The sequence below is a fragment of the Epinephelus moara genome, chromosome 24, assembly GCF_006386435.1.
Source record: "Epinephelus moara isolate mb chromosome 24, YSFRI_EMoa_1.0, whole genome shotgun sequence".
Taxonomy (NCBI): domain Eukaryota; kingdom Metazoa; phylum Chordata; class Actinopteri; order Perciformes; family Serranidae; genus Epinephelus; species Epinephelus moara.
In genome coordinates, this window is record NC_065529.1 from 50,313,335 (window position 1) to 50,328,952 (window position 15,618).

A 15,618-nucleotide genomic window follows, 5' to 3' on the forward strand; every position below is an offset into this window, starting at 1 on the left:
ATGGCAGCACACCGGTAAGGTAAGACAACACGTTTACATGTCGTTTTCTATATGTTCTCTGACATTTATCCTAACGATATGAGGCGGTCTTTGTGGAAAAAAAGCTTGTTTAGTGGACTAACTTTGCACTTGAAGGTTGCCCATTCACTTACGTTTTAACAGGTCTGACGCTACTATGCGCCCCGGCTGTATCTAGGAAACGGCTAACATGCTAACTATTATTTTTATGTCACTAGTCACTGGAAACAAATTTAGGACGATAGGAGACAGTTTGAAATAAACCGAAATTTCCCTTTAACCTTAAAGGGAAACTTTGGTGTTTTCCAACCAGGACCCTATTTTACTCATGTGTCTGTGTCTAACTGACTAATGGGAAAAACAGTTTTTGACATCAGTCTAGTATTGAGTATTAAAACACCTTCCAAGGTGAAGATTTATCAAAACTCTGTTTACTGTTTATCTGTGTGGACGTGAGTGTTCGCAAAAGATGGTGTAATCTTCTCAAATTGTGCATACCTATTGTTGCTTTGGACAAAAATGGCGGACTACCAGTTTGCTAATGCTTTATTAGCACTGCTTGGTCTAATGGACGAATAGAGGTGTCTGCTACACCCTATGTTTCTACTCCACCCCAGTGGTTCAAAGTCCACTAAGACTTGGTGGGACACTTTCCAGAGTGTGACTGTTGTTGATGAGGAGTGGAAGGAAAACGTTTACATGTCCAGAACATCACTCGTATGTTTAAGTGACCTTACTCATCCTTAAATTGAACGGGAATCAGCGGTGATGAGATCTCCTGTAGGGGTGGGCGATATGGCCCTAAAATAATAACACAATATTTCAGGGTATTTTTGTGATAAAAATATTCTTGACGATATGATAAATTAGTAAAAAAAATAAAAATAAGTATAATTAATTTAAGACGTAGAATTGTACCAAAATCAGTGATGTAGTTTTAGTTTGCTTCAAATATTCAGTAAAAGTTAAATAAAAATGATCTCTCATTTCTTTAGTTTGTGAACAACAACAGTAACTCAGAGTCAGATTCAGATTCTGTGACAATGTTAATAGTTCAACTAAATCAAATTTACCACTAATTACACATTTTAAACAAATGTCCCCTGGGATCTATATATATAACTCATCTCTGATCATCAGGCTGTAACCTGTGACAGGCTGTTATGATACAGTCACATATATGGAGTTTTTTTCACGTAGGTTTCCATCACAGAATGACAGAATCAGAGAGGAGAGGGAGAGACGCTGTGCTGCTGCCAGAGGAGCCGCTGAATGAGTTCTGTTGTTCCCATTGATCAGTGAGACACAAAAACACTGGACAACACAGTCCAGGTTGAAAAACATCTGAAACTACCCTTTAATCTAAAGCCAGTTCTGACCTTAGCCCTCAAACCAAGTCTCAACAGCCGTGTATAGACATGATGAACACTCTTACTTTCCAAAATGTCCTCAGTCTCAAGGGCAGAGGGATTCAACTGGTCCTCACACAGACAGGAGTATAACTGCACACACACTACAGGGTGAGATTGCACCACTTGTGTGCTGACAGAGGTGTTTGACTAAAGAGAACACGGCAGAGAACATTCTGAACAGAATAAAGACACATTATGAATGATTTAACGTCAGTGTTGTCTTCATGCTGGGCATTTCTCAGGGCTAAATGTTTCAACAACACGGGAGTCATATGAGACTGTTGGAGAAAGTTGGCCGCAGCTTCGCTGTAGGCGTGTTGAGCTGAGCTGAAGTGGAGTTCACTCAATTTAAAGTTTGTCTGAGAAACTCTGACACAGTGAAGTTGAAGCCAAACACTTTGAGGCGATTCAACAGAGTGGACGTTTTGTACTCGTGGCAGAGCGACGATCTGCACATCAAGTTTATCAAAGTGTAATTCAGTGAAGATGGCGTTACCCCGAAACCTTCTGCTGAGAGTTTAAATATTAATCCAGTGTTAGGGGGGCGTAAATAATGATAATAAATATGTGAAAGTATGAGTTTACATTAGTGTCCTCGTGATTTCTTATAGCTGCTCTGTTGTTTTATGAGTGAAGTTGCGTCATCAAATATGTCCGTGTGTCCTGAGGACGAGTTCACTGGTTGTTATTCAAGTCTCATGCAAACAAATCCACGAGACGTCACATCTGAATGTGTTGAATAAAGAGCTCTGACTCACTGTTGTCTTCTGCAGCTTTCTTCTCCACAGGGTCACAATTACTCAGGTATGGAAGATTATTAGTGCCAGGCATTTAGAGAAAATAAAGGAGAGAAGGAGTTTTATTTTTGTTTGTTTTGTTTGTTTTTAATGGCCTTTCAAGAATAAAGTCTAATCTTCAGTATCACTGGCAGGCATTAGACAAAAATTTGAGCAAAGGTGGAAGATTTATTTGTTTATTTATTTATTTGCATTACTAGAATAAGGTCTTAGTCTAAACCTTTAATATTAGTGCCAAGCATAAACAAAATATTAGGGGAGTAAGATTTTTTTCTGTCTTTCTTTTATTTATTTGTGTTTGCATCACCAGAATAAATTCAAAATGTCAGTACTAGTGCCAAGCATAACAGAAAATATATCTGAGGAGGAAGAATTTACTTTGTTTTATTTATTTATTTAATAATGTGTTTCAGTCTTTATTTGCATTACCAGAATAAAGTCAAACTTTCAGAATTAGTGCCAAGCACAAGAAGAAGAAAAAAATAAATTAGGGGAGGGAAATTATTCCAGATTTTTTTTGTTTGTTTTTGTCTATTTGTTTGTTTTTGCATGACCAGAATAAAATGTCAGTACTGGAGTCAAGCATAAGAGAAAATATATCTGAGGAGGAAGATTTCCTCTATCTTATTTATTTATTTATTTATTTGGTTTACCAAAATAAAGTCAAACTTTAAGTATTAGTGCCAGACATAAAAATGAATAACTCACATAAGAAAGATTTTTATTCATTTTAATAGATTTTTTTGTATCACTAGAATAAAGTCAAACTCTCAGTATTAGTGCCAGGCATAAAAAAATTAAAATAAATCAGAGGAGGAAGATTTTTTGGCATTTCAAGAATAAAGTTGAACCTTTGACAACAAATCAAACACATGGCTGCTTCTACAGAATTCCTTGTGTAGATGAATTGGTGAAATTATAGTTCAGAGTCAGCTTTGATAACGAGGAAATTATTTATCTTTTAGTGCATGAACACAGTTTGGTAAAAAGTATAAGGACTTTAAAGCGACTGTGTCAAAAACTGCGTCTGTTCAGAAGCAGAAACCACGCAACCTTTGAAGAGGAGTGCGCATACGTGCACACTGAAATAAGTGATAATGTACAGATGTGTCGGTGGTTACAGCTGCAATATAAACAGGACATGTTGCATCACAAGACACAATGTGATGGACCAGAGGAGGGGACTTTATTTACTCAGCATTTTAACTTTATTCTTTATTTTTTTACTTTTATTTTTTTCATGCCTGACACCAATAATTAAAGTTTGTCTTTATTCTCGTAATGCAAAACACACACACATCCTCCTCTCATTTTTCCCTTATGCCTGGCCCTCATCCTCAGTACTCATATGATCGTTTATTTATCTCAGTTTCCACATATTAGGCAACGCTGAATTATTCATTTAGAGAAGCCTCTGTTTTTAAAACAACCATGATTTTTGTTAAAGATATTTTTGGGGCTTTTCTTTGCCTTCATTAGATAGGACAGATATAGTGAGAAAGAGGGAGAAAGAGTGGTGATGGCAAGCAGCAAAGAGCTGTGGGTTGGAATCAAACCTGTGGCTGCTGTGGCAAGGACACAGCCTTTGTACATTGGACGCCTGCTCTACCAGGTGAGCTGGTCCCACACCCATGATTCTTACACAAGATTAATTAATAAATGTGTCCCACAAATCACCTGGTCTTATATTTGTTATTAATCATCTCTGACACACAATGAGGACACAACAAGAGTCAGTGTGTGTCTATCTCTGGTGGTACAGAGATAAACCAGTGCAGTAACCAGACTGGTCTGATGGAGAGCTTTGGACACAGTGAAGCAGAGTTAAGTGACGACTTCTCTCCGCCTGCTGTGTTTTCACTGCTGTTTGCTTTTCCTCCACGGGTGACTGACAGGCAGAGCTGGCTGGTTCAGGGTTAACAAGCTTTCTTGACCTGAGCGTAGTCTCGCAGGCATAACTTAACCCTTGGCCGCGTGTGTTGTCACTAACACGCATCATCAATCTAATGGCTATGTTCTTTATTAGGGTACAGAGGCTGTGACCATGTGTGGGGTGGAGGTTAGGTAATAACAGCCTGAGAGGCAGAGCGGCTCCACTCACTACAACACACCCAACAATTAGAACATGTTACTCACCAACCTGATGGATCAGATCTGTGGACGTGGCGACATCACTGGAACAGTCCTGCAGGGAGAGAAAAGAGAGCGGTCAGATAATCACACTTAAATATCAATATGAACCGATTCATTTGGAAACAATACGAAAGTGGGCAAACGTTATAACCATCCATTATTAATATAAAACTAAGCTTCCTGTAAGTACGGTAGGTCAAATTAAATTGATGCTTCAGTTCAAACAATACGCCTTTGTTTTCTCTCTTTGCGTAAAATGTTATTATAACCAACAGGAATGATAAATTAAACTGCATGCATGAGCTGATGAGAGCTGTGTAGTGAAATAAACTGAATTTCCTTTAAATAAACATTTTGCCAGAAAGCAAATAAGTGTATTTCCTAAAATGTCAGAGAGTTAGATGAGAAAATCAGAACCACCCGCAGTGTTTTCTCTATAATTGTACAGGCCTATTCATGTTTTGTTTTTCTATGTTAAATATAACACCAAATTTCCATTCATTCAGAAATCATGGTAGAAAAGAGACAGGTGACGTTAAGATTACTTGGACTGATGACACCTTGTTACGTTACGTGTAATAAAAGCAACTTCCAAACTAGAATCACCACCCTGTGGTTGTATGACTCCGCCCACCAGTCCACCCTGTGGTTGTATGACTCCGCCCACCAGTCCACCCCGTGGTTGTATGACTCCGCCCACCAGTCCATCCCGTGGTTGTATGACTCCACCCACCAGTCCACCCTGTGGTTGTATGATTCCGCCCACCAGTCCACCCCGTGGTTGTATGACTCCGCCCACCAGTTCACCCTGTGGTTGTATGACTCCACCCACCAGTCCACCCCGTGGTTGTATGACTCCTCCCACCAGTCCAGTGTCTCTGACAGTCTCCATCCATGTCAGTGAAAACATGGATGCTTCACACACAGAAGATCTATACAATCAACACAGTTCCAAGATTAGAGTCACCAATTCAGTATCTGACCAAATGTCTCCCCTTCTGTTCCTGAGATATGACGTTAAAACATGATGATGTCACAGTCAAGCTGACCTTTGACCTTTTGACCTTCATCATTTCATCCTATCAGACATTTGTGTCAAGTTTTGCCATAATTAGCATATGAATTCTTGAGTTATGGCCATAAACATGTTTTGTGAGGTCACACTGACCTTTGACCTTCGACCACAAAATTCTAATCAGTTTATTCTTCGATCCAAGTGGACGTTTGTGTCAAATTCAAAGTAATTCCCTTAAGGTGTTCTTGAGGTATTGTGTTTACGAGAATGAGAAAGATGCAAAGTCACTTTGACCTTGAGTTTTGACCACCGAAATCCAATCAGTTCATCGATGAGTCCAAGTGAACGTTTGTGCCAAATTTGAAGAGATTTATTCTTGAGATATCCCGTTCACAAGAATGAGACAGATGGGGTTACACAGACTTGCCCCTTGACACTTAACCACAAAAATCTAATCAGTTAATTCAAAGTGGATGTTTGTGCCAAATTTTAAGAGATTCCCTCAAGCTGTTCTTGAAATATCCTGCCTGAAACTGACTGCTGGTTGTAGCATCATATTCAACAGACACATATGAGAGTTGTATTATTCTTCTCATAAACGTAACTCCCTGCCAGAATGTGCATAAGTGTATTTCTTGAAATATTTAACAACTGCTTTAAGCATCATCTGGCTCTGTGACATCTCTGCTGTTGGACTGTTCGATGAGGAACCATGTGGACTGTGTGACTGTCAGCAGACGGTGAAATAATGACGATGACAGACTTAATAACACCAACAGGAAACTGAGAGTCTGGTAGGAGCGTTAGGCTGTTAGCTGCTCTCCACAAGCCTTTGATTTATCTGGAGCAGAGCAAACATTAGGTCGACTTTAGAAGCTGTTTGCTCCACTCAAAGCTTCACACATCTCCAGCACATCAAACATTTCAACTGATAACTCCCATATATTTTGCCTTCAGAAACAGAGTCTGAGTGTGAAGGAAGGTTGGGATGTGGTAACAGTGGGAGTGTGTGTGAGGGTGTGTGAGGGTGTGTGAGGGTGTGAATGTGTGAGTACGGTCAGACTCTCCTGGCATGATAGACGGCACTACTGTTTGTAAGCAGAGTGTTTTTATACTCTGACTAAAGATGGAGCACAAACATTTATAATGTGTGCAGTACATCTTAGCATTCATTATCTGTTTAGTTCATTTGTTCAGGTTTTGTAAAAATTAAAACTCCCTTTAAATTAATGAGTCAATCGCATTAAAATTCTGTGATGAAATTGATATGTAGCTGTGCAATTTATGATTTTTCCTATGAGATCATTTTTGGCAGGGATTTATTCTTCCATCCGGTGTCACTCCCAATCCTGTTAAACACCAACGCTCTGTCAGTTGCCCTTGCCTTCAGATACCAACGCACAAAGGCAGCCTTTAGCAGCGGTATGAGACACACTGGGTGGCATCAGCTTTTGATGCTACGGGCAAATACTGTATTATGAAGAGTGAGAAAGTCCGCTGGTGGGAGGAGAGGTAGATGGGTCAAAAAAAAAAAAAAAAAAACCTTAGAAATTTCACCCGGGAGACCGCTGTCCTGTTAGCCTGGAAATCCAGACCCAAATCTAGAAAGATTTAGGGTCTGGCTATGAGTAATGCAAATGGGCCAACTCGAGGGGCGGCACCAAACATGCATTTGAAAATATCACTGCACGCAATTGGATAACACTACGACCAATCAGAACAATACACGGGGTGACATATCCAGAGTTTAGCTACCAGCGGAGCTAGCTGGTAGATTAGACTCGAGCGCCGTCTTCTGTNATCATTACTGATTGCCAGAGTGACTCGCTGAGCAAATTCAAATTGTGCTCTCGCGAGAACTCTGGATTTCCAGGGTACTGTCCTTAATACTAATGTTTTGCGCTAGTATGTTTCGAAAATTATGCGAGTGATGTATGTCACGTGACGTTACGTTAAGATGTTTTTTTTCTGAACCGAACCATCTTCTTTTGTTGCCTAAACCTCAGTATTTCTACAGGTCATCTCTTGTAGCCTTGAAACACAGAGCCGTCTACACATATCACATTGACGTACGCACTGCTACTGTACGATTCTTAGCTGGCATTAGTTCGGCAACATTTCTGAACCCGACAATACTGTAACACACTGCAGCACCTATGTCGTCCTTTACTCAGGATGCTACGACATCGACAGGTTTCACTCCACACACAGATCAGTATCAGCATTTAAAAGTCCACAGTGTTGAATCTAAAAGTGAAATAAGAAAGCAGCAGTAGCTGTAAAAGTATGTGAAGCAAAGTAAGATGAAAATGTTAAACTTTACAGACTTCCGGATGTAACAGGGCTGAAATTAATTATTATTTTAACCGAATAATCTGCAGATTATTTGCCTGAACAATTTGAAAAGTTCCTGTTTAAATTACCTAAAGTCCAGCACAACACTTTCTGATGTCTTGTTTTGTTAAGGCCAAACACACCAGCGATAAATGCTGTGCGTCAAAAAATATGCCCCTATTATTTTCAATGTACAAACCCACACTGGCAGCGGCTAGACGTGCCAACCCACAGCACTTCAAGCCACTGTTCTATTTCCAGCCTCGCTGACCCCGAAATAAAAGCATTTTCCCCACTCGCTCTCTGCTTGTACAGACCAGCTCCCGTGGCAGCTCGACTCCTCTCCTCACCATTAATGTATAAAGAGAATTCTGTTGCTGTTGCTGTGTCTCATGTGTGACAAAGAATGGATGAGGAGAGACTCGTTGTTGAGGTCGAGAAAAATCCCGAGCTAAACGACCCATAATCCCGTCATTAATAAGACAATGGCAAAAAAGATACTTCCTGGTGAGTCACGGCTCTGGAGATCAGCTCTTCAGGTGACAAATCAAGTTTAATCAGGGGCTGTCTACACATGATTTTAAGCTAATGCAGAGATGGAGGAAGTACAGATCTTTCAGTAGTAACTTTGCGTGGTTGTCTTTTAACAAGCAGCAGCATGACATGTCCAGTGTGTGCCAGGGGTGGCACTTAACGCAAGTCACATGACACTGCGGCGGCAACCGTGTGTTTCCAGCTTCACAGTCCAACAACTAAACACATTCTGTTTACAAAGATAAATAACAAAGACAAGCAGGAGTTCAATAAGAATTGTGCTATTTAACTTAACACATAAACTTGTCTTAAAGCATTACTGATGATCAAAACAGCAGCTGAATGATTTTCTGTTAATCGATGAATCAACTAACCCCACTGCTTGGCTCTAGACTATGATACTAATAGTAAAACCAGCTGTAACAGTAAAAGGATTTCAGAACATTCGTACATTAGTACACACAAGTAGTTTGTCCTGTCATGACTATGAAGCCCCTTTCCATCCTCAAGCCAAGCAAAATTCAAATTTCCACAGTTCTCTTTGGTCAAACTTGTACCCGACATACAGACAATCACAACTCTGTTCATTTTACACGTGCAATTTCCTTTGTCATTCTCCACGCTGCAAATACTCATAAACACAAACAAATTGCTTTCCAGCTCCACAGAAAGCCCAAAGACAAACTCCAGGGAGTAATTACCCGAATGGAATTGATGTCTGTCCGACACTGTGCGTGTGCGCCTCAATGTGTGTGTGTCCAAATGTGTGTGCGAGTGCAGTGCGTCAGCTGTAAGCAGCCTAAGGCGTGGCGCGTGTCTGATGTTGGAGAGGACACTCAGCTGTTTCTCACACGGACAACTGCAGGGACGGAGAGAGAGATGACGAGACTAAAAGACGACAGCAGTGAACTCACAAAGTACTCTGGAATTCCAGGACTTCACTCTATGGCTGCTATGTGCATGATCCACCGCTCACTGCACGTGTGTGTGTGTGTGTGTGTTTGTGTGTTCATACTGGGCTGCAGTGAACTCTTGCTAAACTCACCGCTGCCCTTTTTCAGACATTTGACTCGTGTTAGTGGAGTTGAGTGTGCACGTGTGTCAGTGTGTAACCTGTGTAGATGTGTGTGTGTGTACATGTGTGCCCTATGCCCTTTTCCAGATGTCTGAGTTTAAGTGTGTGTGTGTGTGTGTGTGTGTGTGTGTGTGTGTGTGTGTGTGTGTGTGTGCCTTCCCTCAGAGCTATAATGAGGTCTTGGGGGATTGCAGGCCTTCTGTCTGCCTCTCTGACCAACATCACACACACACTATCAGGATCCTGACCCTTAACACAGACACACACACACACACACACACCTGCTGGTAATGCACTCCTACGATCCAGTGTCAAAGAGCAGGGCTCCATTAGAGGAGAATGGAGAGAGTCTAATTAGGTAGCGAGTTCTGAAAAGCTTAATGTTCACTTTACTGTAATCTGAGAGCAAACGACAGGATGGAGTGAAGGAGACGGAGAGATGGAGAGACAGAGGGCACCACCCACTTTGCCTCCAGCTGATGTCTGCTTAAATTCTAACATCCTAGATTTTTCCTCCATCATCCCAGATTTGCATGCATCCTCACGTAAGCTGAGAAAATAAATGGGTCTGGGGACTGAACCTCAATATTTTTCCAACACAGACTGAAATGTGTCCCCATAAAAAAAAAGTATCAAAAAAACATTAATAAAATATAAGAAAAATAAGAAAAATAACTCAAATTGTTCGGTCAGATTTGGAGTCTTGTTTCTGTTTCTTTGATCACACAGATCCTGATTTAATCAAACATTTGCCATTTATTTATGCAAAGTTCTTGTGCAGCAGCTTTCTTTGAAACATCATTTAACATTTAGGAGCTTTGACGTCATTCTTCCTAAATGATCAAACAGGTTTGGGATAAATTTGTACTAAAACTCTGGCGTCTGATGAGCACTAGTATCAAAAAAATCTTTAGAGGTCCAGTGTGCAGGACTTCGTGGCTTTGAGCTGTGAGGAGGTAAAACTTCTCCCGTGAAGGGGCGTGTAGGAGAATTACAGTGGCCAACATTTAAATGTGAATGGCCCTGTTTCCAGCCAGTGTTTGGGTTGTCTGTTCTGGGCTACAGTAGAAACATGGCAGACTTCATGGGAGTGGACCCACTCTGTATGTAGATACAAACGGTTCATTCTCAGGTAAGAAAAACAAAATGATTCTTACTTTCAGGTGATTCTAAATGAATGAAAACACAGTTATTAATGTCATTTATCATTCCTGCCTTCAGATGGGCCTGAATCCTACACACTGGGACTGTTGGCCGATCATGTGGTTGTACAGTTAGTCAAGTCTGTAAATGTTCAAGGTCTGTCTGAGATCTCACACTGTGTCCTAACTGAAAGCAACACGAGCGACCTTCCATCCATCCATCCATCCATCTTCATCCAGTTATCCGGGGCCGGGTCTCGGAGGCAGCAGGCCAAGCAAAGCACCCCAGACACCCCTCTCCCCAGTGTTGATTTCCAGCTCCTCCTGGGGGACCTCGAGGCGTTCCCAGGCCAGATGAGATATGTAATCCCTCCAGTGTGTTCTGGGTCTACCCCAGGGCCTCCTACCAGTGGGACGTGCCCAGAACACCTCTAACAGGAGGCGCCCAGGAGGATCCTGATCAGATGTTGAACCACCTCAACTGACCCCTTTCAACATGAAGGAGCAGCGGCTCTACTCTGAGCTCCCTCCAGATGTCTGACTCCTCCCCCTATCTCCAAGGCTGAGCCCAGACACCCTCCAGAGGAAACTCATTTCAGCTGCTTGTATCTGCGATCTCATTCTTTCAGTCACTACCCAGAGCTCATGACCATAGGTGAGGCTCCTCGGAGGAGGGGTTTGCCTGTCTCTGTGATCCTGGTGTTGTCCGGGGCTAACAGCCCCTGGTAGGGTCTCCCAAGGCAAAGTGGTCCCAGGGGAGGGGCCAGACTATGAGTGATTGTAGAAGGCCTTGATGACTTGGCATACTCGGACTTTGAGTACCTCGACTGGTATGCGTACACCGGAGACCTGGGGAAGCGCTCGCCAGCGAACGTCTGGTGGCTGGGCCTTGGGCCATAGGGCGCAGTCGGGCTTACCCTGATTAATTAACATGGAGCCCCCGCCCTGTGAGCCCACTACCCACAGGGACAGGAATCAGGGTCAGGTGCATTGTGTGTCAGGCAGCAGGCAGGGATAGGTCCCTGAGCATGCTGATCCCCGGCACCGCAGGCATCGCAAGCGAGCATCAGCGACCAATTCAGCTTGATTGCACTGTTTTCTATTAGACTGTCCGAACTGCTTGCAAGCAACGCAGTGCGATGCGGGCTGCCGTTTTTCACGAAACTTTTGCTGGACACACTGTTTCTATCTTATTCCTGTCGCTTGCATTGAAAATGTCGCAATGGACGAGGGACGGCTGATTCATGAGGCTGTAATGCAAAGTTATCTGCATGATTCCTCCTCATTTCACAACAAAAACCTAAATAAGTTGGCATCTGGCTGGATGGAGATCACCAGGGAGCTGAATGTTCCTTGTAAGATTTGTGTGGGATGCTCAACAGAGCTTGCTAGCAAGCTAACTTGTTTTCAAAGTGGAGATGGTGTTCAGATATAGTATGGTTGCTACAACAATGATATCCTTCAATTACCCACAATAGTATCCGTACTAAACCATCTTTTCAGTGGTTATTCTGAGACCACAGCTGAGAGGTCAGCGGTTTCTTTACATGACATGACTGAGTTCAACATTTAATGGATCCAGTGTGGTCAGAGAGCTCCCAATGTAACACAGACGCTCACTTGCTGTCAGGAAACGAAGATTCAATAAATGGACTTTTTATCACCTTCAGGTCTCACAGCTTCTGTGAGTTTCTGCTGAGAATATATTTCAGAGAATGTTTTCTACCACATACTTTACAGTTAGTGTTTTCTACAATCCTGTTGCCATTTTTAAGTGGCGGTCCCAGCGGTGGAATAAAACCTGTTTCCCCCCTGAAAACTGCACGGAGCTGAAAAACATCCTCAAACAAGGAAAAATGAATAAATAAAAACATTTTCTAGGCCACAGAAGTGGATCCACTAACTTATACAATATCATGGAGAGGTTATAGAATTTAAAACAAGGATGATATTCAGACAGGTAACACTCCAACACTATTCATAGTTTGGATCCAGAGATTGTCATCTCTAGATTATACATGGCTAAACATTTAACACAAGACCAAACAGTGTATGGATCCTCTGCCATATCAAATAAACTATGTCATTACTTTATAATGAAGGTCAGTATAAAAAACACATGATGCCACTGCCAGCAAAGCAAACTTCAGTTCAGTGGTATTTGGGGAAATGTTTCAGCTCCTTCTTGGTCTGTCTCAGGAAATAATAATAACTTTATTTACACGGCACTTTCAAGGTTAATGAAGCAGAAAAAATGAACAATCTCAGTAATCAGCTTCAGTAAGAGGAAGATTTGTGTTGCTGACACCAATAAGACCCGCAAGAGCTGACTCAGAAAACAGATTTGGCTCCCAGCAAACAAATTAACAATGCTACCGCTGCGTAATGAGAGAAATAATAAGCTGTCAGTTAAATACGTGCTCACACTGAATGAGTTCTCAGCTGGGTTTGATAAGATTAATGTGCATGAACAGTTTGCTGATCACTGACAAGGGCAGGCTGATGAAGGCTTAAAGACTTTACAGGTAGATTTTATTGTTATTAAATACTCATCACGGAGAAAGCCTTGAAATAATGAAGTACATTGTAAAAGAGCATTTAAGAACAAGTGAGGCCACGTCTGCACAAAACTCCAAACTAACTATTTCCACTCGTAACACCAGTGCTCCCTACTGAAAAGTTTAGGCGCACCAGCACAAAATTTAGGAGCAACACTTCAATCGACATGCAACACAACAAATTCATATTTTTTCCATCTTAACTACTGATAATTGCTTTGGTAATAAATAGAACATTTACATAAATAATTACATGCTGATTTACTTTAAAGGAAAAAGTCACAAACTCTTATCTACTTAGCTCTGAAGTTGGCTGGTGTTTGCTTCTGAACGTTAACACCTCAAGTAGTTATCAGTTATCACTTTTATGCTGATGACACACAACTATATATCTCTGTTTCCCCAGAATTATTTTTCAAAAGAAAAGAAAAGAAAACAGGAATTCCACTTATGCATCCAAAGGCAAAAAGGCAGAGACTACAGACAGCCAGTCCAAACAGATTTAAATTCAAGTTACAAATCTGGGAGTGATCTTAATTTTATTGGTCATTTTAACAAGGTCGCAAAACCACTGCCAAAATTCAACCAATTTTAACACAGAGCAATGCTGACAAATGCGTTTATTACAAGCCATGTAGATAACTGCAACTCTCCTCTTACTGGTCTCCCTAAATTTCATCCAAGCTCACCGTCACTCACATCTCTGTGGTCAGACTGGAAAGAAAGAGAGAAAACACAGGCAGAGCGGAGCGAAGTCTCTGAACGTAGAGCAGACGTACGCTGTGTCTGTAAGTCCAACCTGACACCCTAGACAAAAATGAGAGCGCTAAGGTGCAGTTAAGATGCATGGATAACGCTATGTTGCTCCATCTCCTCAGAGGAAGCACCCAGAGTATGCACTGCCTCTCTGAGAGTGTGGTGCTCTGAATAACCAAATGCTATATTCCAACAAAGCTCCAAATTTACAAACAGTCCAGTTTGTGCCACAGTGTGCTTCGCTGTTCAGAGTAACTATTAAATGCACCTGTAGTGACGTTGCGCATGAGACAACACACTCCCTCCTGGTGTTTCACAGGATATACGATAACGACTTTAAATAAAACAAAACAAAACTTGCAAGTCGACGGGTGCCCCCACTTTTAAGATTTAGTCCAACTGTCTCCAAAAATAGTTGCTAAACGTGACTAAATAGCCACAGTCTGGAGCATTAGCAATAGTTTCATAAATGCAGATTACATTTGTGTTAAAAGCACGATACTTTGCAGGAAACAAACTTTAAAAGGTAGGAACTCATTTTAAAGCTTTTAGAAAACAAATATCAGAAAGATATTTACACAAGCCGATAAACTAACATCTCATGACTCCTGATCACATTTCCAAAAGCTGCTACAAAGCTGAACCAAACCATGTTGTGTTCTAATTAATAGTGATATCAACACTTAATTAATGTGTCTTCTAATAGACCAAACGATCTGCTGTTTCAGTGTGTGCTATATTCTCTAGCTCGACTGGGCCCCAGTTCACATGGTGATGGAAGATGAAACCTGACAGCTGCAGATAAAACTTTTCGGCTTGTCAACATTCGATTTCATCACTTTCTCTTCAGTGTCAAAAACTTTTCTGTAGTTTCTGTATTTTTAGAGCGGATTTTTGTGAGCACAGATGTCTGCTGTGTCAAACCTCAGTGTGACATGAAACCATCCAATTACAGCTCTGCTAGCATAAAACACTCAACTGTTTCTGCTTCCAGCGGTACAAGCCACGGATACCCATACCGCTTACAGTAAGGTCGGACACCACAGGACAGGAAACAGCAGGGAGGAGGAGGAGGGCGTGCTTCAGCTTCAGCTGCAGCTTGTCAGTGTAATCAATGCACATCACCAAGAAACCAGAAGCTACAGGGCCGAGTGACATCAGCAGCCTCGAAAGACGGTAATGACTGGAGAGCAAGGCGCTGTGTTGTTCTGTTTCCTGATGCACCACCACCACCAGCTCACACACTCACAGTGGACGGTGGTGTTTCTTATCCGTGTGCCTGCAGACGTGGTTGGTTAGTGATATCGACCAACTGCAGCACAAACATTAAAAACCAATCAGCTGCAATTTAGAGAAGAGTAGAGAGGCGGAGGACGGAGCAGCAAATTACAGATGCAATACTAAAATACATGAGGTGTTTAAATACAATCAGAGACAAGTACACACACATTAACACACACAGAGTGACACACACACACACACACAGTCAGCCTTATAAAAATCAGTAAGTGCTGAGACGGTCAGAGATGAAATGGACGGGAATCTGCATGTGTGTGTGTGTGTGTGTGTGTGTGTGTTTGAGGCAGCTGGTCTCGCTGGACTCTTCCCTTGGGCAGCTTAAAAAGAGACAGTGTGTTTGTGTTGCTTGTACTTCTACCTTTGTGAGGACCAGGTTCAGCTGCAGACAGCGAGGACATTTTTGTCCGTCCTCCCTTTTTATCAAAGTGCTCTTTAACCCTTCTGTTTCACTGACACTGGTTTTACTTCCTCATTATTTGGGGTCGCACAGAGCTCAGTGCTGCATGCATACTAATAATTACAGTAATATCAACCTTTTGTTTTCC

General features: G+C 41.8%; 1 protein-coding gene across 3 annotated transcripts in view; it reads right to left on the reverse strand.

Moving 5' to 3' along the window:
- pcbp4 (poly(rC) binding protein 4) overlaps positions 1 to 15,618 on the reverse strand; it is a 536,281-nt gene that overhangs the window by 460,202 nt on the left and 60,461 nt on the right. For 2 of the 3 annotated variants that reach the window (XR_007569440.1, XM_050037691.1), the window contains exon 2: positions 4,364 to 4,412. The gene's annotated coding sequence lies outside the window, so the exon portion shown is untranslated. The remainder of the gene's footprint in view (positions 1 to 4,363; positions 4,413 to 15,618) is intronic. The other variant, XM_050037692.1, reaches the window with a different exon arrangement.